Source organism: Solea solea, chromosome 18, assembly GCF_958295425.1.
Source record: "Solea solea chromosome 18, fSolSol10.1, whole genome shotgun sequence".
In the NCBI taxonomy this organism is placed as follows: domain Eukaryota; kingdom Metazoa; phylum Chordata; class Actinopteri; order Pleuronectiformes; family Soleidae; genus Solea; species Solea solea.
In genome coordinates, this window is record NC_081151.1 from 8,234,506 (window position 1) to 8,261,457 (window position 26,952).

Below are 26,952 nucleotides of genomic sequence, written 5' to 3' on the forward strand. Positions count from 1 at the left end.
AAACACGGCAACCGGATGTTTGGCTAACAGAGGCTTCCCTCGCTAAGTGCAATCAGGGTCACTGCAATTCTTTTTCAGAGCGAAAACAAGGCAGCATTCCTGCGTTGCCATCGGGCAAGTGCAGCATAAAGAACGTGTCATTTAGTCGAGTCCAACACAAATGTAGCCTTGCTTAACGGTCATGAGGATGAGTGAAGATGAATACCGAAGCTCGTTTTACAAACATATTCAGTATTCTTCTTGGATTTGACTTGTCAATCCACTTGAGTTTGTTCATTTTTGACTTGGAATATGAGTTAAGACTTGCAATACACAAGTTGTTACTCAATGAACCCTTAATTAGTTCATGTTTATCTTTCTAGTTCCATTCACCCATCTATCAATCATTGTTCATACCCATTCATACACTCGCGGCACAGCCGTCAGGAGCAATGTGGGGTTAAGTGGCCCAAGGACACACCGGCATCTAGGCTAGAGTAGCCGAGAATCTAACCAACTGCTACCGTAACCAAGTTTAAGTGTTGGGAGTCTTTTGTGATTCTTTGCAGGTCAACAACACCATATTCAACACGGCGTGGGACAAAACTACTTATTCAAGATAGCGTGGGGGATATTTTCTTTGTGCTAGATTACGATCACTATCAGATGATGACTTCAAAACACAGGTGACGTGATCACCAGCTCCCAGCAGCACAGACGGCCTCTGGTCACAAGAGTGAAGTGAAGGCTTTCCTTTATACAGCAACTGTGGAGAGGAAGTTCAGTGTCTTTGCAGTTGTTGCCATATGATCTGCAGAGACCTCATCAAAGGAGAAAGATCCCAGGTTGCTCATCCCCGCTCTTGGTAAATAATCCGATCTAAGGAACCTCTGCCTTGTATTTTCCTTACCTCCTTTCCTTATCTTGATTTGCTACTTGAACCAAGGTTAGGTTCTGAGGGCATTTGTGTTTTTTTCGAAAATTTGACATCTCTCATTCTTAAAAACACACGTAAAGCTTCCGCAGAGACTTAAACCGTGTGACCCACCAGACAACACCAGTGGACTCTTGGCAAAAAGGACCAAGAGGTGTGTCCTAAAAAAAAAAAGAGGTGCTGATTTTTAAAGTCCTGGCAGCTGAACACAACAATGCATACCTATGATTAGTGTGGGCCTTGCCTCGGAAGCCTGCAACATTTAGGCACGCTAATTGTAGGGTGGTGAGTAGAAAAGGTGTAGTGGCTTGAGGGGAAGGAAGTGTGAGGGCCTTCAGGCATGTTTGACTATGTTCCGTGAACTGGTTCTCTCTTTCTCTTTCTTACTTACCGTGTAGGACCAGTAAGGAATTAAAGGTGTAAACTTTTGTGCGAATCCTCACGAGAAACACGGAGCCGTTTTCTTCCAAGAATGTCTTAGATTAGAGGTGGATGTGGTAAACTGGCCGAGTAAAGCGTGTCAACCTTAAAGAGGGAGTCTTGTGACCGTGCACAAGGATGTTGGTTTCAATGGAAAGGCTGCAAAAGCCTTGAGAGAGGCACATCTCTGGAATTGTCTAAGTTCTGTAAATGGCTAGAATGTGAACTATGCAAGCATCAAAAAAAACACACACTGGAGGTCGTCGTACGTGCTATTCTTAAGCTGAGAGTTAACACAAACCAAATGTGTGGTTATTTACTAAACCTTTACGAGAGATTCGGTTTCATACCGTACTGTATGTTGAACAGCTTTTATGACATAGCGTTGTTCCATGTTTTGGGGGCTAAGACGGTCTTTCCCTCCACTCTAGTTTTGCTGTTTGGTTTAGATTACAGCTAGTTTTCAAGATCTGCTTTACAGTAAAGTTTGCACCAGTCACTGACGTCTTAACTACAAAAATGGGAAACTAAATTGGTTTCAGTCACAGTTAGTTTTTTTAATGCTTGGGGCTCTGTTACTTCATATTGTTTATGTATTGTGCGTGGGCTTAATTGAAACCTGATCTAGCTGGGGAAGCTGTGTTTAGGGTGAGGTGGACAGGCCTTTGTTGCTGCCTGAGGGGTGTTTATTTGGGCGGCTTCAGTTGGCTTCCCTGTAATCATCATCCAGCCCCACAGGATAGAGGGGATTAATGAATATGTTGGAGGGGAAGTTACAGATGACTATTTACCATTCTCTTGGGGATGAGAAGGAGCAGCATGGGGGATGCAGGAGAAGGAAAAGTTTGCGAGTGTGTACGTATGTGTGCATGTGCGGGCATGTGCAGGTGTTTTGTGTGCATTTCCGTAAAGATCACAGGAGAGGAAACGCATTCTTTCTATGACCGTCGTCCTATTTTAGTATTGTTTTTGACATATTTGTTTGAGCAAAGCATATAAAAAAAATATGCTTTTCTTTCTTGCTGAGAATACCATTATCATGACTTCTGCAAGCGCAACCAGTTAGTGTAGTTTTGCAGAAATACTAGAAACAAATGAAAACTGCTGCTAGGCCAGCCAAAAAAAACCCACACACAACAGCACATAAGTCAATATAAACACATGTCATGATGTTGTACACTAAATTATGTGTGCAGATGACATTCAAGTTCTGATAGATGACTTAATATAATAATAATGTTTTTATTTGACACCCAGGAAGCAAGCAAATGTGTGTATTATCCAGAACTCCTAATGCTGTGACACATATTTAGTGGTAATAAAGAGGTTTTAACGCTTGTTTTTTTTGTTTTTTTCCCCTATGACAACGATTTATTTTCACTGTGTTGTTTTATGTCTTCATTCCACATCCAGGATGGAGTCATGGAGTGAAGAACTCTGACTAAGACATGAGTCCGCATATTACTCGTTGGGAGAATATTCACATATCTCCCTTGTTCCAAAACATCCTGTCACCCACACATACACACATTTTGTGATGGAAATCAAATAAATAAGTTGCTGCCCCCCCCCCCCCCCACACACACACACACACAACCCTGAGCTGTGTAGACCCCATTCCCATCCCTCTCTGTTTCTCCCCCTATGGCCCCCTCCACTTAATCCTCCCGCTCATCTGGGAACCACCAGCACCCCTCCATGAAGAGACGCATTGTGCCCAGATTATTTGATTGTTTTCAGATGTTGAAGCTTTCCTACACAAAAGGGGACGCACATAATTTGTCCAAAAGCCCAAGGCTACTTGGCCAATAGATGGACACACAAGGGGGGGGGGGGGGGGGGGAGAGAGGAGGGATCTGCGATGGGGCTCAGGGAATGGACACGCGATTCAGGAAGTGACCCCTACAATACCAGATTAGAAACAATGTGTTCTCTCAACTTCTGCAGTCCTCGCTCTGGAACGTACCACTTCTGCGACTGCCAAGGGGGTGGCGCCTGTAGGAGGAAGGAAGGACAGTTCTATCCCTCTTGCTCTCGCCTTCATGCTGCATCCATTCAGTGAGTGGTGGAGGGAGTAGGTGGGATGGGGGTAGTCAGGCCAGGAAGGCACTTCACTGATGAAAAGTCACCACATGGAAATGGATGAGAAGAGGGCTGAGGGGGTGAGGGGGGGGGGGAGTAGGTGAAGGCTGGGAATTGGCTTGTGCTACCAGCAGACATGAGCAGGGGATGTAAAGGGGACGAAAGGGAGGGAGTTAAGGAATAGCATTTGGTATGATGAGAATAGGGGAAGCACAACAGTGAGGAAGGAATACCAAAGACTAATGGTCTGATTCAGAGCTTGTCAAGCATGGAGTCTTGTGCCTGTGACATAGCTTGTAACCAACAACCTTTTCCTCTGTCTGATGTTGGAATAGTGAGGAAGGGAAGCGACGCGTTAACACTGAATGGGGCTTTTGTTCTCGGGCTGATGTGCCTTTACATTTCATCAAGCCTGCAAGTGAAACTGACTTTGCATACGGAGAACATTGACACAAGGTCCTGTTCTCAGTCTCACCAGTTCAGCCTTCTAGCCTCCCCATTTTCCCTGCATTTGTCTCCCAGCAACTCCTTTTATCCAATTAACTTGCCCACATCACCCCACGAGGAGAGGTGGGTTCTGTCACGTTCTCAAACTACCTGGGATTTTTCTGATTTATCCCTGTCAAGTCTAGAGAGAAAAGAACCAAAGCGAATGTCCTGATAAATGAAAGATACGAATGGACACACACACACACACACACACACACACACTCCACCCACGTCTCTGCTGTCATGTGTGACTCACAGTGCATCGCAGCACCGTATGAACTTCAAAAAGAGGCTGGTTGTACATTCACAGTGTATTCAACCCCTGCTCTTTAAATAGATCAGCCTCCTCCAAAGAGAAAAATCCATGCATTAAAAATGACTGAATCATACAAGAACTAAAGAGGAAGAGAGCATCTTTTCATACGGCTGCAGCACACAGCAGCACAGCACACAGCAGACAATGCCAGTTTGTCTCGGCGTGAGTCCTACGTGTGTGTGTGTGTGTGTGTGTGTACTGTATGTATGTGAGTGAGGTAACACATGTACAGTATGTACTGTGCTGTGTGTGCAGGGAACGTGTACAGTGTGTGCTTTGTGTGCATTGGCCACAGATGTTTATGTTAATCATGTTTTAACAGACAGAATTAAGTCAGATGACGTCATCCTATTATCAACATGTACACATGAAGAAAATTAAAGCCAGTGAATGTTTGTAATATGGCTGCGTACACACACACACACACACACGCACAACTATCCTATGATTACCTTTTAATGCTAGCATGTGTGGTCCTACGTGTGCCGCATTTGTGATTGTGCGTTATGTGTGATATCTGTCAAAAGATGTCCATCACTCTGTGTGTGTGTGTGTGTGTGTGTGTGTGTGTGTGTGTGTGTTTGTTCTGGAATGCACCTGGCCTGATAGGCAGGCAGAGGAATGCTGAATACTGTCTCTCACCCAGGGAGGCAGGGCTGGAATGTGGCCCAGGCCCTATTCTTCTCTCCACTGCACAAAACAGGAGAACCAGCACACACACACACACACACACACACACATACACACACCTGGTTCTGCTCACAACCAAGGTTCCACATGCACGGGTACGTCTGTATGTGTGTCGGTGGGTTTAGAAGTGCTTTCCTGCCCACACACGAGTGTCTCTGTGTGTGTGTGCGTGTGTGTGTGCGTGTGCACACATGTGCTTGAATGAACTAACTTCTCAAGAGAGCAACCTGAGAGCAATTAATTTTTCCTTTCGAGCAGGAGCGGTGTAATTTTCATTGCTTCACGCATTGTTATTAAGTCGTTCCATGGCGCTACAAATTCCAACCAACAAAGCGAGCTCGCTGCTCCTTTTAAAACTTGCCAGATCTGCTGCCCCTTCCCCTCAAGACCCTTGAATCCCAAAAATCCTCGACTCCTTTAAACATCTGAGAACGGTCTATGTTGTGTGACTGTATGATACAGCAAACAAACTCAGTCAATGTTGCAGTAAACGAAGCGTTGAACTTAAACGTTGTTCACTCACGAACAAAAGGGTGAATAAGGTTATAACCATGTGCATGTCAGCATATTCTCTCTCCTCCTGCTGCATATGAAATGCTATCCATTCTCTCCTTGGCCCTCCATGCTGCCTCTGGCCTGCGCTCACTACATAGCACTCAGATCAAAGAGTTAATTAAAGAGTCTAGGAAGTATGGGGGGAAGTTGGCCACTATGGTTTATATGTCTGTCACCCGCCAGCACACATGCAGACTGGAAAACTAGGGCCCTTATTTGATCAGGAGTAATTAGTCTGTTTCCTGCAGCGGGTATGGCTTTTCAGAGTCCAGACAAATTTCACTATCTTGATGAAGTTCAATTCATTGAGAACCCCCCCCCCCCCCACCCATCCCAAAAAAAGAGTTTTGCATGGATTTGGCCAGAAAAAGGAGTCAATTTAAGAATCTGTATTCCCATGGGCACTATCAAAAAACCACAGCTGCTTGGTTTCTGTAAATTTTGCCACTCGGGCATGACAGCACCACAAAACCAATCACATGCTTTCCGTCAAAAGTCCCTTAAAATTAATTTTTTTAAGACAGAAGGAGACTGCAGTTGTGCCCTGCAGATTCATCATCAAAAAAAAGGGGAAACTTCTTAGGGAAACTATTTAAAAAAAAAAGAAGAAAAGAAAAGTCTACATAGTGCATTTAACACACATTCAGTGTCAATTAACTGCATGGCAGTCTTGAGACTTACAGAGCCAATTGATTTTTGCATAGCTTTTTTTGATCTCTTACTCTGTTCTCAAGTGGGACAAATAAACAAGGTCTGTGTGTTTATTTCGAACAGGGAGAGGGAAGGAAGAGGGGAGAATACATAGAGGATGTGAGTAAGGGTGAGCTGAAGAAAGCTGGAGATGACGGGTCAACGTGGTGGGAGAAATCTTACACTGACTCTGACTGTGGCCTGCAAACTAAATCAAAGCATTTCCTTTCACAATAAAAGTGGTTTTACATGGGCTGATAGTAGCATTGGGCTGCATGACCGAGTCCTGGTGTCACACAGACACAGTTTCCTCTTAACACTGTTACTGCTCTGCTAACCTCTGATGACTTTCGTTGGTTTAAATCCCATTGTTTATTGTTTGTACATGCAGAGAAAGGCCTACTCTGTTAGTGTGTGCATGTGTGAGTGAGATTGAATAGTGTAACCGTCGGCCTATACCGCTGTATGTAATTGTACCTGAGCTCAGTGTGTGCCTGTATGCACTTGTGATGGATTGTTTGCACATGGGAAAGTGGAGGGGCATCACGTGTAACCATGTAGGTGTGTGAATGAACAAGCAACAGCCTTGTTGCTAGGTGAAGTTTGAACTGGTTCATTGTCAGTGCTACTTCTGGTCTGTGTTGCCACCACGTGGGCGATATTGGTATTGCAAGCAGTGTTCCTCCAAATGCAGTCCAGTCCATCACAGGGCAAACACACAAAGATGTATTACATGGTTGGTGTAGTGGTTAGCACTTTTGCCTTTGCAGGTTCGTGACCAGGTCAGAACAAGGGCCTTTCTGCCTGGAGTTTGCATGTTCTCCCCATGTGTGTGCGTGGATTTTCTCTGGGGATCTCCGGCTTCCTCCCGGAGTCCAAAAACATGCAGATTTGGGGATTAGGTCATTTGGATACACTAAATTGACCGTATATATGTGTGAGTTGTTTGCATCTAAAAGGCAAAATTGAACTTTGCCAAAGAATACAAAGAGAAGCCTGGTGGATGTTGGCAGCACATTCTTTGGTCAGATGAAACCAAAATAAATTTGTTTCGGTCAGATGGGATCCAACGTGTTGGGTGTGGACCTGGCCAGGACGTCCACAGTGACTGTCGTGTGCCAACTGTGAAACATGGAGGCGGGAGAGTGTGCTGATATGGGACTACACAGGGAATAGCAGAGATTTTGTTTATAGATTGTGATATGGACATGAAAGTGTGTATATTCTGATACTGAGTGAAAAGATAGATGCAGTCTCAAGACTCTTGGCAAAACAATGATCTTTAACGCATTGGAATAAACACATAATGAGTATTATGTTAAAGTGGGAGGAAAAGCAACAAAGCCATTCAACAAAGGTCAGATAAAGGTCTGTAAAGACACCTTACCTGTATATATTATATATTATTGTATTATCTTACTTACTTTTATATCAACTATCACTTTTTAAACAAGTCGCAGGTCATAGTGTTGAATCCATGTGCACTTTTAAATTGTTATTGATTGTTTTTATTCAATATTTCTATCTTTTAGAGTCTCTCTCCTGTGTGACTAAACGACTATATAAAACAAGAGAGAAAAAATACTCAAAAGAGAAATTATTTGAAAGGAACAAAGTTTGACTGATTTTTACTGACTTGTGGTTCTACTGTCTGCTCTTTTTGAGCTTTGGCTTCAAAGCATTTTACATTTTTGTAAAGGATGTACGTGTTTTTAGCACCCCCTTGTGGATATTGATAATATGTTCTGGTGTCTGCTGAAAGTAGGAGCTTGTATTTGTCTGATCCATGGCAACACAACATGGTTGTTTATGCGTATAGTTTGCTGGATTGTTTGCAATATAATTCTTTAAATCTAATGTCAACAAATGTAATGACAATATCAATCAAACAACTTGTTTCAACCACTTGCCCATGTATTTCCAACTGAAAAAATATACATACTTTAAAAATAGGTCATACATATAAAATATGTCGTTTATTTTATATCAAATGGCTGAAACCAGAGAGCAAATGTTACAGTGAGAGAAGTATAAAGTGTGTTTAACACACACATATAATAATGCAGTGTTTTTGCAAGAAATTGAAAAGGAAGGTCAAATGAAATTCCAAGTATGTCCACTAGTAGGCAGTGTTCGCATACCATCCCTCCATTATCTAATTCGCACAGTGTGTTTACAGTTAAAATTCTGAGTAATGTGCACGAGGATTGCACATTTTTTTGATACATACATTGTCATAGGTTACAAAACATTCACACCTGCTGTGTTGTAGTTAGGGCAAATGTTTGTAAAACATGCACTCAGTCAATTTTACAAAAATACAAATAATCAGTGGACAAATCAACAATTTCTGCAATTACAACTGCTAAAATTGTATTAATTAGTAGATTACAGTACTTTCCAAATGATGTCCAAAGCTCATAAAAAACCCTGACCAATCAGCATCCAGAAAGGATTTGAAAAAAGAGAAAGCAAGTATAACTTATTAAAAGGGAGATACAGGACAAAACTGATGGAACGTTGAATTTCTGTGAAAGGACTCAGTCTATGGAACAACCTGAACAAATAAACCATTATTTTCTCGTTTGATGTTGTGTATGTCATTGTAATTTTGTTTTATACACTATGCAAATTGATTCATTGGGATAAAGGGGCAGAGTAAATAAGATTATTCTTCCTTCTGCGCCTTTTCATTCAAGACATGGACAAGTTTGTGTTTGTATTAAATTGTCTTTTGTTTTTAAATAAATAAATGAACTCAACTAAACTTTATAAATAAGTGCACCGCCTCGCGCGCACGCGCAAGTATTCAAACCGAACACCCACCTGGGAAGCGCGCGACGCGTCGCACAAGGCCGTGAAACCTTTTACAAACCGATGGGCATTTTACGACAAAATACTGGAACTTTAACGGAAAGACAACCTTAAAATGGAGGATTTTAAAGCAGGATAAAGCGGTAGAAGATGAATGGAATTACTGTTTACACCTGTGTCGTCATCAGGAAGGTAAGAAGAACGATGCTAATGCAACACAGGGTCATATAAGTTTTAATTTATAAGTTTTCTTTCCATGTTTAACCTGTTGTTGCCTTCAATTCTTCTTCTTTTCATGTGCAGCTTCTTTTCGGCACAGTCCTGGTAATGTTTACTGAAGTCAGACTAGTCCTAATAAAATGAGCTCTGTTGAAACTAGGCCTTCACTTTGTTTTTGTTTGTTTGTTTGTTTGTTAGCTAACATGTTTACCTGACAGGAATACTCTAGTATGTGGTGCGACGGCACCATATTTGACCCATATTTTACTAAAGTAATCATTTATTTGCCCTGAACTGACACATGGTGGTATGGATGTAAAGATATGAAGAAGAAAATTGGTTACCATGGTTAAGACATGGTTTTAGGGTTAGAACTGGGTTTAGGTTAGTGCAGAAGTCTCAAACTTGTAGCCTTGAGGCACTTGTGGCCCCCCCAATCAATTTCATGTGGTCCTGCACTGTCTGTTTCTTTTATTTAGAGTTATTTTACAGCATATATACATTTTTTCGAATGTAAACCAGGGTTTCTCACTCCTGGTCCCGGGGAGCCACTGTCCTGCATGTTTTAGGGGTTTCCCTGCTCCAACACACCTGATTCAAATAAATGGCTCGTTATCAGGCTTCATTTGAATCAGGTGTGTTGGAGCAGGGAAACCCCTAAAATATGCAGGACAGTGGCTCCCTAGGACCAGGAGTGAGAAACCCTGATGTAAACAATCTATCAGTCCATATCAAAACTAACACTTTTATATTATATTGGGTTTTTTTCACATAACACATTTGACTGTGGGTTAAGGTAAGGATAAGGGGCTAGGGAATGCAATATGTCAATGAGTGTCCTCACTAAGATATATGTGAGTGTGCAAGAGGAGTATTAAAAGTAAAGAAAGAGAGAGAAAAGTACAAATAATAACGATAATGATTTTTTAAAAAAGTCCCTCAAACATTCTTCATCCTGCTCCACTCTTCTTCCCCTTCCTCTCCTTTCTGATATTGATGTGAAGCAGGAGAGGAGGTCAGCTGATGGAGGCCAACACCTGCAGACCCGTCACTCATTTATAAAGCAACTCCCAGATCCATAGTGAGTCTATTCTTTTTTTGGTGGGCGTTCCAATCATGTATAGTATTCATTTATTATTCCTTTTTTGGACATTTTCACAGGAATACATTCACATGTATTGTTGTGCAAATGTCCTTCCGAGTTCAATTGATCAACAAACACAAATACTTAGAAAGTGTTAGAAAGCACATTTTTGATGTGCTCCTCACAGTGCCTCTTTAGAAAAAAGAAAGAAATATTGAAATACTTACACATACAATGTTACAAATAATGTACTAAAATGACATGTGACGACACGATTGAACTGGGTAGCCGAGCACTCAACACTGCAATATCTTTAAATTGTTTAAAATGACATCGTGTAGATTTAACACGCTTTCACATTTGTAATCAACCTTTCTAGACTAGCTTAGATAGATAGATAGATAGATAGATATATAGATGGTTAATCCCAGGGGACAGCTGCTTATTGCACCTATTGACCTCACACAACACCAAGTTTTGTCCTTGTCTTGCTCCATCTTTATATATATATATATATATATATATATATATATATATATATATATATATATGTGTGTGTGTGTGTATATGTATTTATTGTGTTTTCTGGGGTGCCACTTCCCTGCTTTTTATGCTTTTATTCAGATTACTGGATCCTCTCTGAGATGCAAAGCCTTCAACATGCAGTAGCAGCAACACACAGATAGAAATAAGGGAGAAGAGATGACATTATCAGAGACAAGCACATGTTTGCACATGGTGAGTGAAAACTTTTTTTTTTTAATTGTTCAATGGATACCAACCCCCCCACCCCCCCAAACCCAAACATGTAAAGTATATGTCTGTCTCCTTAAGGCGTGTCACCAGTGCTTTGATCACCCTGATGTGTTCATCCTGTTGCCATGAAGGGATGAATGTCACTGTCATTTAATACACCCCCCTTGAAAGAAAGAAAAAAAAGCCATACGTTTAAATTAAATGTGCAAGGACACACACACACAGACGCACATTCAGGAATTCATAATTCCATCATCAATACTGACAGTTTGTGGCATCTTGGCAAAACATTTGTCCGCTGCATCAACATCTGGCGTCAGCAGTGAGCCAAACATCTCCCAACTTCCCGTCCAGAGTCAAGTGCACTTTGTCAGCCTGATGAGTGAGTCTCATGTTGAGTTTCGTTTGAACGTCGTCATAACCTCGGTGCTAAGCGGGGCGCGGGGGGGGCGACATGCCAGCTGAGTAACCAGTCATTAACGTTCAGTGAGGCTGTTGAGGAAAATCTATCCAGGTGAGTTATTTATAGAGGAGGTGCAGACAGGATTGTTAAACGCTGCCTCTTATCTGCGAGCCCTCTTTGAAGTTTGAGCCGCGGACACAATTCTGCCTTAATTCTCAGGTTTCTTTTTATTTTTGTTTTAGAGGCTACATGGTGTTATTACTCTGCAGAATATACCGTGAGCACTCTTGTTTACCTTTTCCTGTAATTCCTTGTAGAAAAGCATTTATCAGTAATGCAACAGCAGTGATTCTTCTTCTTCTTCCTCATTATTAACCATTTCTAATCCGGATCCTGATCCAGAATTTTCCTAAATATTGATTAAATGTGCATTCTCCTAAAATGATTTGACATGAATTTAAGGTGAAGTTTTGATTCCAGTAACTGACCAACGTTGATGTGCAAAAGTATCCTTTAGTTTATTTCTCCTCTTCCTTCTATGGGGTTTAACCCACAGGTGCACCCATGGTAATTTGCCGTGGGAATAATACACAACTCCTTATATGGACATCCTGGGGGGGGGTGTTTATAGGTCACAAAATCAGGCTTTAAAAACTGCATTTTCTTATCTGTTGTTGAGATTGATTTTATATTGCATTTTTAGTAGCGATTATAAAGTACCAATAATTGTGCAGAAGTCACAAAATTAGACCGTTTTTCTTTTTGTTCATAAAAACAAGAGAAGTGAACATTGAACTGTGACGTATTTCCAAATTTCACAAATGCAATATGATTTTAAACATTTTTTTAGTACTTTTTGCTCAGGTGTGTTTATAGAGTTAGTCAAAATTATTATTTTTTATCAGATTGCCAGGTTGTGCTGAAAAAAAGGATATAAGACACTCTATATTGCACATTCTTATAGCCTCTGTATATACTGTACGTTTAAACATAGTAATGGTGTGTTCTAATGGTTAATGACAGCTTGCATCCATGATTATTACACTACTGCTAGAAAAATCCTACACTACCCAGTCCATCATATTCTTCCTTTTGTGGTTACCATTAGCCAGGTAATTGTTATGGCCATGTTCATATTCAATCTAGAATGTTCAGACAGAGCATCACAGTATTGCTCAGAGGAGGAGTGGGTTTAGTTTTGAGGGAATTGAGGGATTTGAGGGAAGACGTTTGACAGGCCACAGTAGGAATTTCCCTGGTGTAAATAATCAAATGAATAGTGGCTGAGTTCCATTTTGTGTGCTCAGTGTTCAGAGTTCACTGTAACACTGTCCTATTTTACAGCGATCAGTTATACCTGTGCTTTTTCTAATAAAAACCAGATCCATAAGCAACATCAGAAAGGGAATTGTTATGGTTTTAAGTCTTAATGATGCTGTAATTCATGGACGGTCAAATTAACTGAAAGGAAAAGCAAGAAAAAAGGAGATTACTTACAGTCTGATTGTGTATATATGGATGGATGGATGGATGGATAGATAGATAACTTTATCTATCCCCGAGGGGGAATTGGGTCATCGTAGTGATGTCATGATGGGTGGCTTCACCAGTAAAGCATGACTCTCTGGTTTAGTTTTGATCTAGCTCTCTGAAAAATCCACTGTATTTAGCCATTCATGTGTGAGAGCAAGCAACACTATTATGACTGACACAAGAAGCAAAAAGCAGGAAAGCTTCTGCTTCTGCAGGAAAGTAATTGTGAAGAAACTGGTTGCCAAATGCTAACTTGGCAATAATTTGCCTTTTATTGTTAAGACAGCGTTCTTGGTGCGGACCGGTATTTGTTTACTTAAAGACATTTGAATTCTTCCGAGGCTTACAGTTGATTTTGTTTACCCCTGGGGCATCAGACTCAAAAGCTGACATGTGTCAATAGATCTGAACAATCAATCTGTTTTTTTAAGGCTTATTAAATAAGGCTGATTATGTTTTACAAGTTATTTTTCCTCTTTGTTTTTAAGATTTCTGGTGCCAGCTCCTTGTTTTGTCTCGGCTGGCTGGAGTTCTCTTCCTCTTCGGAGTCACGTTCACTCTCCGTGTTTGTTTGTGTTGCCTTCATGCGAGTGTCCTGCCTGCGTCCGTTACCATAGTTTTTATTTTTGAAGAATGAAAAATACGGGCACAGCGTGTTATATGCAGCACTATAAAAGGAATGCAGTGTCTCATCGTACCATGCGGCCCTATCACTTTTGCCATCTTTTAATTGACAAGCCTGTTTGACTTTTCATGAAGGTTCAGAAGAGTTTGAAATCATGAAATGGCCGGATGTCATTAGAACGTGTTTATCTTTTTAAAAATAGCGAAGGATAGATAGATAGATAGATAGAACTGATTTTCAGATTGCATCTGAAAATGTAATTTTAGATTAATAATCGTCTCTATCTATGCACATCTTATTCTATAGACTAAAGACAATGTATTTGTTTCTCACAGATCTGCACAAATATCACACAGTACTCACTTTAAATATGATTTTCGAATGAAAATGAGAATAATGACGTAAAGATTACTATCGCAGCCGCGATTCTTGTCAAAATAATAGCAATTCGATGTTTATTCAAAATCGTTCAGCCCTAATAGGAACTGTTGATGTCACAGTGAAGGTGTGATTCATTTGGGACGGATAAAGGCGGCATCATAACCGTACATTTGTTGTATCATAATCAGCCCTAGAGCTGCAACTAAGGATTATTTTCATTCATCAATTGTTTTTAATCATTTGTCAAACCTGGAAATGATGATGTTCTTGAACGTCTTGTTTTTGTCCACAAACCAAAATGATTCACTTTAAACGAATTGCTTTGTTTTATGGAGCAAAGAACCCAGGAAATACTCACGTTGATTAATCGATCGTCAAAATAGTTGACGATTCATTTAGTAATCGATTAATAATCAAGTCATAGTTTCAGCTCTAATCAGCGCTTTGCAAATGGCACCACAAAGCGTTGTAAATCAAAGTAGGAAACAACCGGACCTTGATCTAAACATACTGTTATACAGTCTGAAACCACAAACTCTGTGTAGTTACATCCAGGTACCATTTGTGGCAGTGGCACAACATGTCCACTAGAGTGCACCATTGAAATGGGATTGAATAGCACTTCTTAGCTCTCAATATTCTTGAGATCACATTGTAGCTCAGCATTGCATTATATTGTATGTTCATTTCTCGTAATATTCAGTGATTAAACGTTTTGTTTGTTGATATAGAGTCGAGATGTTTTACTCGCCGGGTGATCAAATAAGAGAGGCAGAAAGGCAATGACTTATATTGCATGAAATTATAACTGTTAATGAGCCGTGCCTTAAAGATTAGGTTTTATACCGGCGTGCCAAATAACACTGTGCTCCTTTATTACTTACACCAACTTCCATTAATGTCGAGAATATGCTGCTCACAGTAGTTAAAATCACTCCGGTACAGATGAGGAAAGTGTACACACACATATGTGGCGTTGTCATGCACAGGGGGAAGCCTGCAGTCAGACTCAAAAGAAATTCAAGGGAACATTTTGAAGAACGCAATGGGGATGGCACAATTTCAGAGGCCAGTTAATGTTAGAACCTCGCAATTTATGCATGCATTTCCACAAAGGTGATACAAGCCAATATACTGTAAGTGGATTATACTGTGTGTAAAATTAAATGTATTACACTGTGTCTGGAACGCGTGCAGTAAAGACATCTTTATACTCACGTTAGTGGCCCAGAAAAGTCACATCAGTAACTTTAGTTTTATTTCTCTGAAATTAACCAAGGTGCCTGAAGGCATCCAAAATGATATTTAGAAGCCTAGTTGCCAAATACATATATTAGTCAATTTATTAGGAACACTATTTGGAGGTTTTTGGGACTTGCTCCTGAATAAAAGCTTAAGACAAAATGAAGTATGTTTTTAAACCTCTCTATGAACAGAAAAAGATTTCACATAATGTTCTGTCTTGGCATAATGTTTGCACATGTTCATAAACATTATATTGATGTATATCAAACTATGGTTATATTGATAATTCACAGTTTATTTTGAATTATTGTCCAGCCCAAACTGAACGTATGTAGGCCATGATCTTATAAAAATCCGTCTTCAGACGTCCCACATTCTCACTACTCTGAATATGCTACAGCGTCTACGCTGTCACAAAACCCTGAGCTCCCAAAGAGCAAAGCTTGTGTGTGATGACGGCTGATCTTTTTGCTCTGTGAACTCTGGTGCTGTCTGGAGGAGAGGGAGGCAGAGGAAGGAAAGGAAAGGAAAGGATAGGAAAGGAAGGAGGAGACGACAACGACAACGGGGGAAAAGGCGCCACATTAAAAGAGGAAGTTCATCCTCTGATAAACACATAGCTACACATCCCACTGGACCCACTGTCTGAGACGGCAGCCAGTGCTAAATGTGAGCTTGTCTGAGCTGCACCACTACAAGGGGGGAAACTGCATGGAATTCGTGTTTTGTCCCTAGGTTGTTCGTTTGAGAGCGTTAGAGGATTTTAATGCGCCTCTCTGTACCTCACAGTTTCCATTCAAGGGGCTCTCTCCAGACGCAGTGCAGGGCTTCACAGAAGACATGCATAATCACTGTAGAAGGGAGGGGATGAAACAAAGAGATGTGTAAAGCATCATATACATATGGCACTTTATATTGTACCCCTTTCAGGTATTCTTATGGGTGTTTCGGATTTAGGTTTGATTTTGAACATTGTTACACACAAAGGAAACAGCTGCAGCTCAGGTACTTCAAAGGGGGCCCCGGCAATCCCACATAGACAGACCACATTTCAGGGGAGCACGCTGTGCCGTGCTGCACTGTGCTACAGACAGACGAGAGCTGTTTAGGAGAAGGAGAGACTATGACTTCTCATTAAAACCCACCACTGTTTTCCACCACAGATTACACTGCTAGGGGAAAACTACACACATCTGCAGCTGAAAGATGCAGGGTTACATGATTGGAACTGTCAAATAAAGCATACACTCTCAAAGCAAGTGTTCACAAAAAAATGACAAAACATTCTTAATGGAAATGATTGACAGGTTGTTTACCGAGGGATTCCAGTCGTCTTGATGTTTGGCGGTGTCTAGCTTTTCGCAGACGGCGGCTTGCTTTCAACCTGTTTTTTGTGCCGTACACCTAGTCTACGCCCCGGATTCACAACGGAACAGTTTAAAGGCCAGAAAACTCCACAGGCTTGTATAGAGCGGGGTACTGCACACGCAGCTGACCCCAAAGCTCCACGTGCAGTTTGGGAATACTTTGCAATTCCAGGGTGGCACGAAATATGTTGCCGTCCTGACTCATGAGGTATGATTAGTGATGCACAGGCAGCAAAAACCAATATTTAAATAAAAAAAAGAATACAGCTCTGAATACAGATTTGACTCACCGGCGTCACTATCCTAAGTAAATGGAGCTGAGCTGACAGTGGGATAATGGTGGACATAGCGTTGAACAAAATGGAACTCTTCCAAATCCTGCACTTCACCTTATCAGGGACATTCCGTATCCTTAAGTTAGACAGATTTTGTAATTCTTGTTATATGATTGATTGTGTGGTTTTCCTTGTGATTCCACTCCTAGTCAATACTGTGCACCTAAATGTGGTCAAAACGATGTCCTGTGCGTGCGTTTTGCTGCAGTATCGGACACGTAGCTGAAGGTCATAATAACTACAACCTCGAACATGTTAAAACCAGCATGCTTTATGCTGTTTCTGGTTCACCTTCAAACTGTTTTAAGGCCAGTACCCCTCCCTGTTACCTTTGACCAAATCCCATTTCAGGACAAATGTGATCTTAACATTTGTCCCATAAGATGCAGAGCAGTGAGAGATGTAAACATTCTTGATGTACATACTATCTGTACATAAGGGCTATCAGATCCAGTTTTTCCCCCTTGCACATGCAACATGAAACCGTTTTGGGTTGAATATGTGTATTGTGCCACCAGCAAGGGGTTATTTGGAGAGCGCAGAGACATTTATTGGTGAAGCCAGGGGTGGTGCACTTTCATTTCCTGGTTTTAATGGAGATAGTCCGCATGGGTCAAAGCAAAAGTTAATGTAAAGCTTTTATTTTCCACATATGAAAAACATGCAAAGTAGAAAGGAAACCGATATCCCCATTTGTTGCCATGGCCACATAATTGGTAATTTTTTTGCTGCCAGCCAGGACCAATGTCACTAATTGTTATTGCCCCTTTCTTTGATAACAGGAGGGAGCAAGAGTTGTCTCCTGCAATTTCAGGGCCGAGTCACACGATTAAATAAAGTATTATTCCATACTGTGACATTATCTAGGGCAGCTTCACTTCACAGCCAATGTCCTTTCAGAGTCGGCATGGTGCCTGCAAAATCACTGCTACACAGTGACCTGATTTGGAAGGACTGCGTGTTACTGTGGCACACGACACAGCCATGGAATCTCAGCTGCAATTATGGCACATTACACTTGTAAACACCTGAGATCCATACAGTTGCGGTGTAACCGGAATGTCACTGGCCCTTTGTGTGCGTGATATCAGCAGTAAATTGTTTACTTATTATATTTTTCTTTTTAAGCTCGGGTTAAATGTGTGTGTGTGTTTTTTCCCTCTCCTCTGGCATTGCAATTTAGTACACTGTCAAAGAGTCACCTAAGTGGAAAAAGTGTAAACATGATAATTGACCACAATGTTTAGAGCTGCATTGTCCAGCGTGGCCTCTGGATGGCAGTGTCAGGCTGTGCCACGTGCCGTCAGCCCGGGCTCTCTCATTAGTGAGGTCTAGCAGGCCCCCTCAGACATGTCTCATAAATGTCAACACCAATACAGCGGGGGACAGTGGGCCTGGATGTAACAAACACAGACGCCATGAAAGTCCACTCTGTCTGTCAAATCAATCACCCGGGCTGGCCGCATGTTCACACCTCACATGGAAACTACCTGCAAGTTGGCATTCGCTTGGTTTAAAGATGCAAAAAAAATGAATCCCTGTGGGGTTGTTAGAAATTATTTTGGTCTTGAGTGGAAGATGAAATTTCTACCGCACAGTGTGCAGACCTTAGCAGTGGTGTCCGTGTGCATATGCCTGTATACAGTATACAGGAAGTTATTCTCACCTTGCTGTGGTCAGTCGGTCGCTACTATGCCCCCCCATATGCAGCCTGCCCTCTCCTCCGCCCTCCTCCCCTCTGCCTTTCCATTCTCTTTCTTCTTTCCCATTATCAAGCAATGTGCTGCTTGCACTTCTCTCCATTCTCTTCCAATCGGGCCACAGGAGCAGGTGTATTGGAGATAAGTTGCGCTGTGCTTTGTTTTCGCCCCGACACTGTCATTAATCATTGCCCAAGCCACACTTCAGCATATAATAATAAGGACTGGCTGCTGTGTGGGGGCTGCCGCCCAATTGCCTTTCATTGCGCGGATGCCAAATTGGAGGTGAACGGCCATAGCCAGACACTACTCCCCTGTCCCCAGACTGTCTCATCATTTAGGTATTTATCCATCTCAGCCTTGTCTGTGGAGCTTCTCTCTTCCCTCCCAAGAGGCCCAAGATTGTTAGGGGGAGGATCAGATTTGTTGCTCGGGCTTTTTGGCTTTGATTCTGTGCCTATAAGTTAGGGATTAGAAGCAAATTTCCCACAGGGCAGTGTTGGATTTGCTGCTGTTTAACTGTTTAACCTGTCTTAGTCTTGTGTGGCAAAGGGGGGGTGTGAGCGTTGGAGAGAGGGAGCGAGAGGAAGCAGGGTTTGCAGAGAGACTGGTCAAGAGGCCCAGAGAGACCCATGTGGGTTAAGCCAGAGCCAGGTCAGCATTGATAAGAGGGGACTGCCTTATCCATCACATCTCCAGTGAAGATGTTAGAGTACTACTCTGTGTGTGTGTGTGTGTATTTGAATAGCTTCCTCAGAGTACCACAGGCCAATAAATCTGGATCATATTGGTCCTCCTCCAGTTACAACCTTTACGTCTTGCCTGTAACACACATGTAAAATTTTTGTAGCTACAGTATATTTTTCACTGATAGGGCGGTGGGTTTTCATTCATGTGGAGGCGACGGAAACTCGATCTTTGAATCAAGTTTCAATGACTCTTATATGTGAAATCTTAAAAAAACATGGGTATGTGTTTCACTGAAAGAATCGTGTTTGTTCAATGCCAGATATAATGTGACAGAATAAAAAACAAAACTAAACCGTCAAGGTAGGAGCACTCAAAGGTAAATAAAGTAGAGTTTATTGACACCAAGAATTAATAATGCTGCAGGTTATACCCCCAGTTTAAAAGTCCATGTTCTGGTGCTTGGTGTGAGTCTCGGGACAGACAGTGGTACAGAACCAGCAGGAGGATCCCTGTCCTGTCAAACATAATCCAGGTGGATTAAAGTGATCTGAGGGGATCTTTGGAGTCTTGACTGTGACGGTGGGCTCTTTGGGCTCTGCCGTCTATGCTTTTTACAAACAAGAGCTAAATCTTAGTGGTCTGGGTTTTGATCTCAGCCGTCACCACTCTACTCCTGCGCACAGGTGTGTTATGAACCTGTGCAACAAACGACAACAATGTCAACAAAAACCAAACGGGCGGCTGGATGCTGTTGCTGTGCTCATTGGTGTGATCTCAATTAGGGATGGGCATTTCAAGAGAAAATGCAATTTGAATAACCTATTCCACACATTCACTCTTTGCTTTCTTCAAAGTCACACAGAGTTTGCCTTTTTTCAAACACTAATGCATGAGAGCTAGTGGAAGTAATGCAGGCTGCACAGTGTGTTGAGCAGCTAATGAGATGCATTCAAAGACACTGGTAAATTTTTTAAAAATCTAATTACAAATAGTTGCAGATTTTTTACTAATGAAATGAATAATCAAATATTCAGACAACAGGCTTGAATGTCTGGGGTCCAGCTCAAATCTGCAGAACTCTCATTACTCCGACAAACAATACCTTTCATACTATAATTCCAGCAGTTTGACACGCGTCGGCTGCTCTACCCTTGCAGACGGTCCCATTCTGCACCTTTGAATCTCTGTTTATGCATATCTTGTGAACTTCTACATCATTCTGGCATGTAGACAGTAAAGAGCTCCATGTCTCCTTTGGTGCTGTGGAAATATACTGCAAAACCGTATTGATCTTTAATTAAAGAAGCTCTTAACCTTGGCTGGGCACGGGACCCCCAGGCCAGTGAGTTAATTAATGTACTAATAGTCATAATATTTGTGCTGTGCACGGGAGGTACATAAAAGATTATCTATTGTATGAGCAGTTTATCAGCCCAATGATGCTGGAGCCCCGTGCTGTGCGTATATCAATATTATGGGCAAAAATCTGCAATACAGACAGAAGGAGAGGAATAGTTGGTCTTTTAATATCTCCTTCAGTTCATCAGCACTTTAGCAAGGCCCCCGTTTTTTTTTTTTTTTTCCCGCCTCCTGGGATTCTCCTCTGATCATAACCAGGCAGCAATGGTGGGCCTTTACGGGCACTAATGCTTTGCTACCTTGACAACACACGGCAGCCATAAGCCCTGTGAAAAGACCCACTCCTTCTCCAGATGAGTCAGGGGTCCCTCTCCACCGTTTACCCCACACTCCCAAGGAGTGTGTCTCATCCCTGGATCAAAACCTCATACTACTGACCTTTCATTTGCCCCCACCAACCAGCAGACCCCTCATAAACAGCTCCTGCTGAGGGAGGGAGGGAGAGAGAGAGGGGGGGGAGGCGTGCATGGAGGCCCAGACACCCTGTGATATCACCCTTTATAGCTGTATTGATTTCCTCTCAGGATGCAACTATTAACATTGAGCGCTGCTATGGTGCTGCTGTGTTGTCTCTGCAGGTAAGAGCGAGCTCACACCCCCGGCCTTGTGGATTGTATATATGGTAGTGGGGGTGGGGGGGGTTGGATGGGAGGCTGGGGGACGCACAGGGGAGGCACATGCTTTTATAATTAAGGTCAGCTGGGATGCATTACAGCATTTGGAGGTGTTAAAACGGGCCCTCCTCAGAGAGTATGTTGGCATTGCCCACGCTCGTAAATTAGCCAAGCTCCCTGCTGATGTTAGGAACAGTAGATGTGAGGAGGGAAAGGGAGAACATTAGGTACATGATTGGATGTAGACATGGAGCCGCATTTGATTGTATTGGATTTTTATTCAATATCGTTTTCCCAAATCATTGATTTTTATGTATGCGTTAAAAGGAACCATAACCAACACGTCGCAGTTAAAATTGAAATCCAATAAGGTCTTGTACGCCGCTCGCAGTTTAATAATTTTAATTAACCACGCATGCCGATTCCTCGCGGTTTACTTGTAAAAACACTGAGCCGACATGACAAATTATACTATATCTTACATTTAAAGATGGAGTACCACATGCTCAAAAACAAAAAAGAAACATTATTAGGTTTGTAAAAAGATTAATTTGGACAGATGTGGAGCTGTCAAATGGAAGAGAAAAAAGAAGCTTTTATAGTATGTGCTCGTATAATAGCACGTAAAAATATACTGTGTGTTCTATAATCAGTGGTTTGGTCTTATTTGCCTCATAATTACACAGAATGTTTTTGCTTTGAACACAAAGTACATGTTAATGCTAACCTTCCAGATAACTAATGGACATACAATGTTAAATAATGGGCAGGTGAGTCAACAGATGCTCTCAGTTGTGAGTGTGAGCTCTCTTTGGACCAGCTCTGGCTCCAGCGAGGCGGGTAAAACAAAGCAGGGCCCTTCACAGTCACAATGGGGACACTGTCAGCGAGGATGCGGAAGAGGGAGAGGGAACAAACAGAACACAAGAGTTTCACAAACAACCTGTCAGAAGGCATTCAGCAGGACAGGTCTGACTGGGACACCAGGCTTACACCCTGCACCAGGGGTGAGGCAGGGGTCACCTCTCTGATGCTCAGTGGGGAGGAATATGACAAGCAGAAAGAGAGAGCGTGTGAGAGACGACGAGTAGGAGGCTACATGGCGTTTTCATACTGCTGATTTTTGACATGCGGATTTTATTGTCTGAAGTCGGGTTATGCAACATGTTGTGTCGTTGTTTTGAGACAAATTCACCTCACAATTTGGGTGTTTTTGAATTCCAAGGCATAGGATACTTTTTATTAGTGCTTTATCAGGTTATGTGTATCATTCACGAGCATAAAATGCTCCTTTTTCACTACTTTAGTTTAAAATGCCAGCTCAACGTTTAATGTTTAATCATTGATCATTCTGGCAGCTATATCCTTTGATTAATAAATTATTAGTTTGCACCAAAATAATGTCAAGAGCCTCCAAAACTCAAGTTAATGTGTTCAGGTGTGATTTGACTCATTCAATGTAAATGTCAAATATGAATCATAATGCTAAACATCGAGGATGAAACCAAAATATTCGACTTAAATGATAATGCACAGTCACTGCACTGCACTTGGACGGCTTATCACTAATCTATGAAGCATCAGTAGATGATTACATTGAAAACAGTGCCTTTTTTTTGATGTAGCTACTATTGAAGTTACCACAAGGACAAAGCAGAATTCAAAAATACTGCGTGTGTTCTTCTTTTAATGAGTCATTATTGTCATTTTGATTTCCTGTCATTGATTCCAGTTTATTGGTAGGTATTTTTGGCCCCCTGTGACATATTGTAGATACCCAGTCATCACCCTTTACCCTCCTGAGACCATGAGTTACAGCCTGGGTCACAGACTACAATTTTCTGTTTGCTAACCAGAACTGACCTAGCCTCAAAGTGCCTTTTTGTTTTTGTTATAGTTTAGTTTTTTTCTTGTGACTTCTTTATATTTGTTCAACTTTCCCTTGTATAAGAAGTACAGTATTTAATGGCTAAATACACACTGACTCACATTTTATGTCCTCTGGTGTTTTTTACCTTGAATTTCCCCGACTAAGCTCATGACTAAACCTTCGTGTGACTTAAACTATTGAACCCATACGCTGACGCAATGGCGGCAGGGTTTGATAGTGATTTCCCGTCGCTACAATTCATGTTTCACAAAGCGTTGTTGTTCGTCCTGCTTTGATTTAAGCAGACTTTAATGAGACTAATGAGTATTAGAATGATTAGAGAGCGTGAGCACAATGAGGAACTAAGTGTAGTGTAGACGAGTTTAATTATTTCCCCACATCATGGGGGTTGCTTCCTGCATTATGATGATGCCAGATTCTGCATTACCAGTTCGACATATCAATCTTTTAATGCACACCTTTGCTTTTGCAGGATGGGATTAAATCTCTTGTACAGCGCTGGACTGTCACACAAAAACACAGTAACAGGCCTCAACCTGCCACTGCTGTTCACAGGTGTTTTTTTACACCAGTATTTATTTGACGTTATGTTAAATTGTCCCCATAAAGCTGCTCTTGGCAGCACCATTCTCTTAATCTCTTTGTGAGCCACTTAAGTATACCGCTGGGGGTTAGTGTGTTCCATGGACCCAATATGGTTGCTTGAAACTGAATAAATAAGGCCAGTTTAGTTGGGCTGTGTCCCTTTTATCCAGAGAGCATACTGTGAGGGAAATGCATGTTGTTAGTGGTGCTATAAAAGTCATAAATGTATATGGTAATATTTGCCTCGGTCCTTACCTCTAATATAAGGTTTTGATCTTTTACATTTTTTGCATTTGAAAGAAAATGTGTTTTTACCTTTTCATATATATTAGGGATGTTAGAAAATATACATGCACTAAAATATCGATATTTAAATGGTATTATATTGTACAGATTCTTTGAATCGCTGTATCATTATAGAATTCAATTCTTGACAGTGGTTTGTGTTGTATTTAAGACTCCAACCACTAGTTGGCAGCAGACTTTAGGCTATTTGACTCTATTCTATATTACACATAGGGCTAGTTAATGGCCAAAAAGTAATCACTATTAAACATATTTTCAAATTAGTCAATATTGTTAATTATCACAATAAATATGATGATTTAAAAGCTAGTTTTATTTGGCTCTTGGGTGAAAGTTGAAGAAACCAGTAAAATGTGACTTTAAACACTTTTATGGACACTTTTAAAAGCAAAGATTTTGCATTTCTAGATAAAATGATCAAAGTTGTTACACCTCAAGGAGTGTTTGTGCATTGCATTAACATTATATTGATATATACATGAGTTATATATATATATATATATATATATATATATATCATGTGTATATATACATGATATATATATATATATATGTGTATATATTTAATTATTGCTATTTATAACATTGTCATTATTTACTATGAGAGTTAATTTTTTTCTTAAAATAGTAAAGTTTTGGGGGTAAAACGTTGCACGTATCTCGTTATGCGTCATATTTGCGTTAACGCGTTAATATCGAGTATAGGTTTTGGTTGTTGTGATTCTGAGGTCTGTTGTCCACATGCAGGCGGCCATAAAAATGAGGAGGGCCTAACTCTGTCGAGACCACATCTATTCACGGCCCCGGAGCCACTGGGCGCTAAGTGGCAGCCGGAAAATCACAGCGTAGGGATCAAGCACCGGGGGAAAGAGAACCCATATAAGGGTACAGTACAGCATAATGTGTTCCTTTTTAAGAAAGCTGCAGTATTATTATACGCTGAAAAAATAAAAAATCGATATCTGTCTGCTTTATCGTGCCAAATAAGTTTCTCAAGTCTTACTTTTTTTGCTTATACAAAGAGACACTTCATTATATCGGGCAAAGCCTCACCATGCATTTCTGCTGAATTTCAGGGGCAGGGCCGTTTTCCTGCAGCAATTTACACTCACACAATTATAGCGTTCTGGTGCAGATATGGTGTCGGCACCTCCTCCTTGACCTCTGCCCTTTTGCGAAGCAGTGAAAAGTGTGTTTCTTGATTAATGGCCAGCCGAGGTACGCGGCTTCAGCTCCCAAACTGAGGTGACAGTCTCCGAGGCTCTTTATGGAAATTAACTGCAAAACATAGCCAATTAGACCTGCGTTATTTAGAACGACTCAGCTTTTCACCCCGAAATGCAAGCAGCCCGGGATAAGACCTGTACATTCGCGCTGCAGCAAATTAATGTGAAGTTGGTGGCCTGCCAGTAAGCCAGTCCATCTAAAATGGGGACATTAAAAGCATGAAGGCAAGTTTTGTTTCAGCTGTAAATTACTGCACAACAGAACACAGCGTGATTAAAGACTGGGGGGGTTTGAAAAACGCTATATATTTATTATAAAGTTGGTTGCGATCAATGTTTGTAGGACTTTTTTCTCTCTGTGTACTTTGGAACATTTTTCCCAGGTTCTGCAGCTTTTATTCTAAATGTGTAACTTGGAATTAAGCATCTGTATGAAGTCTTTTCTCTCCACCAAACTAAAGATCCCTGAGCCTGATGCGCTGTCTTAATTTCCCCCTTTCTCAGGTCACTGCTAGAGCGACAGCATTAGAGTAAGGAGGAGGGCCCTCACTCTATGCGCAAGAATACACTGTGGAAGTTGCAAAGGGCAGAGTCTCTAGGAAATCTACTCTTTCTTTGAAAAAATGTCACGGGAGAGATAGGAGATTGGCACCACAAAGAGCCCAAAATAGCACGGGTTGCTACGCGTTGTCAGACAAGATTTGGGCTGAGACATTGACTTTTGTTCTGCAAAGTATTGGCCCCTGAAAGGGAGATGGGAGGTGTAAAAATTGTGATTTCTCCTCTTCCCCTGGTTATGTGCGATACATTACCCCGCTGATAATGCATGCGGCTGGGACTGAGGTTTGTAACGTCACAATTATTCCTTGTCTGCAACAAATGAGGTGCACTTAGGATTGGGATAGATGTGGGAAATGGGTAAATATAGAGAGTAGTTTTTTTTTTTAGGTGAGTGGATTCAGTGGTTACAGTGGTAGTTTTTCATCAACGGTATAAAAGCTGTCAGAACCCCACTGCTTTCCCATAACTCCAGCGCGCCCAGATTCAGCAACGCTTCCTTCTGCCATCCCCATGATAACAAAGGCCCCATATATTTTATGCGGCTTTGCTCCTTGTCCACATAATAGGATTATGTATAATAATTTCTACTAATTTACAAAAACAAATCACATGGCACAGCTTAAGAGTTTGCCAATCATTTCTCCATAGCTGATAGATCAAAGTGAAGAGCAGGGACCGCAGAGCCTGGCAGTAGGTTGACCCTGGTCAGGCATTTTTAATGAAAGGGTTAATCTCTTCAGAGGTGACCATTCAGGAGCAAGCAGTGTGACCAAATGAAGAATTCAGGTCTGGGATAAGAGGGAGAATAGTGGTTTTGAGGGTGCTGTTGGGTGACAGCAAGGGAGGCCCTGAGGAAAAACTGTGTGCTGCTTCCCTATAGCACCCTGTCAAAAAGAAAGAGAAAGAAGTCAGGCAGTTTGGAGAACCTATATGGCTTACAGGCCCATGGCTGTTTCATACATGACTACATACATGTAGATTAAGAAATTCTCTGCCCATAATTTGCCCAAAAACGCGGTTAGGAGTAATCGGATACACGTTCC

The 26,952-nt window shown here is 41.4% G+C and overlaps 1 long non-coding RNA gene across 1 annotated transcript in view; it reads left to right on the plus strand.

Moving 5' to 3' along the window:
* Nucleotides 1-8,999: 8,999 nt before the first annotated feature.
* The window catches only part of LOC131445151 (uncharacterized), a 65,274-nt gene continuing 47,321 nt past the window's right edge, over nucleotides 9,000-26,952 (plus strand). Inside the window, exons 1-3 of the long non-coding RNA XR_009233812.1 lie at nucleotides 9,000-9,161; nucleotides 10,196-10,269; nucleotides 10,897-11,010. This is a non-coding gene — a long non-coding RNA (uncharacterized LOC131445151). The remainder of the gene's footprint in view (nucleotides 9,162-10,195; nucleotides 10,270-10,896; nucleotides 11,011-26,952) is intronic.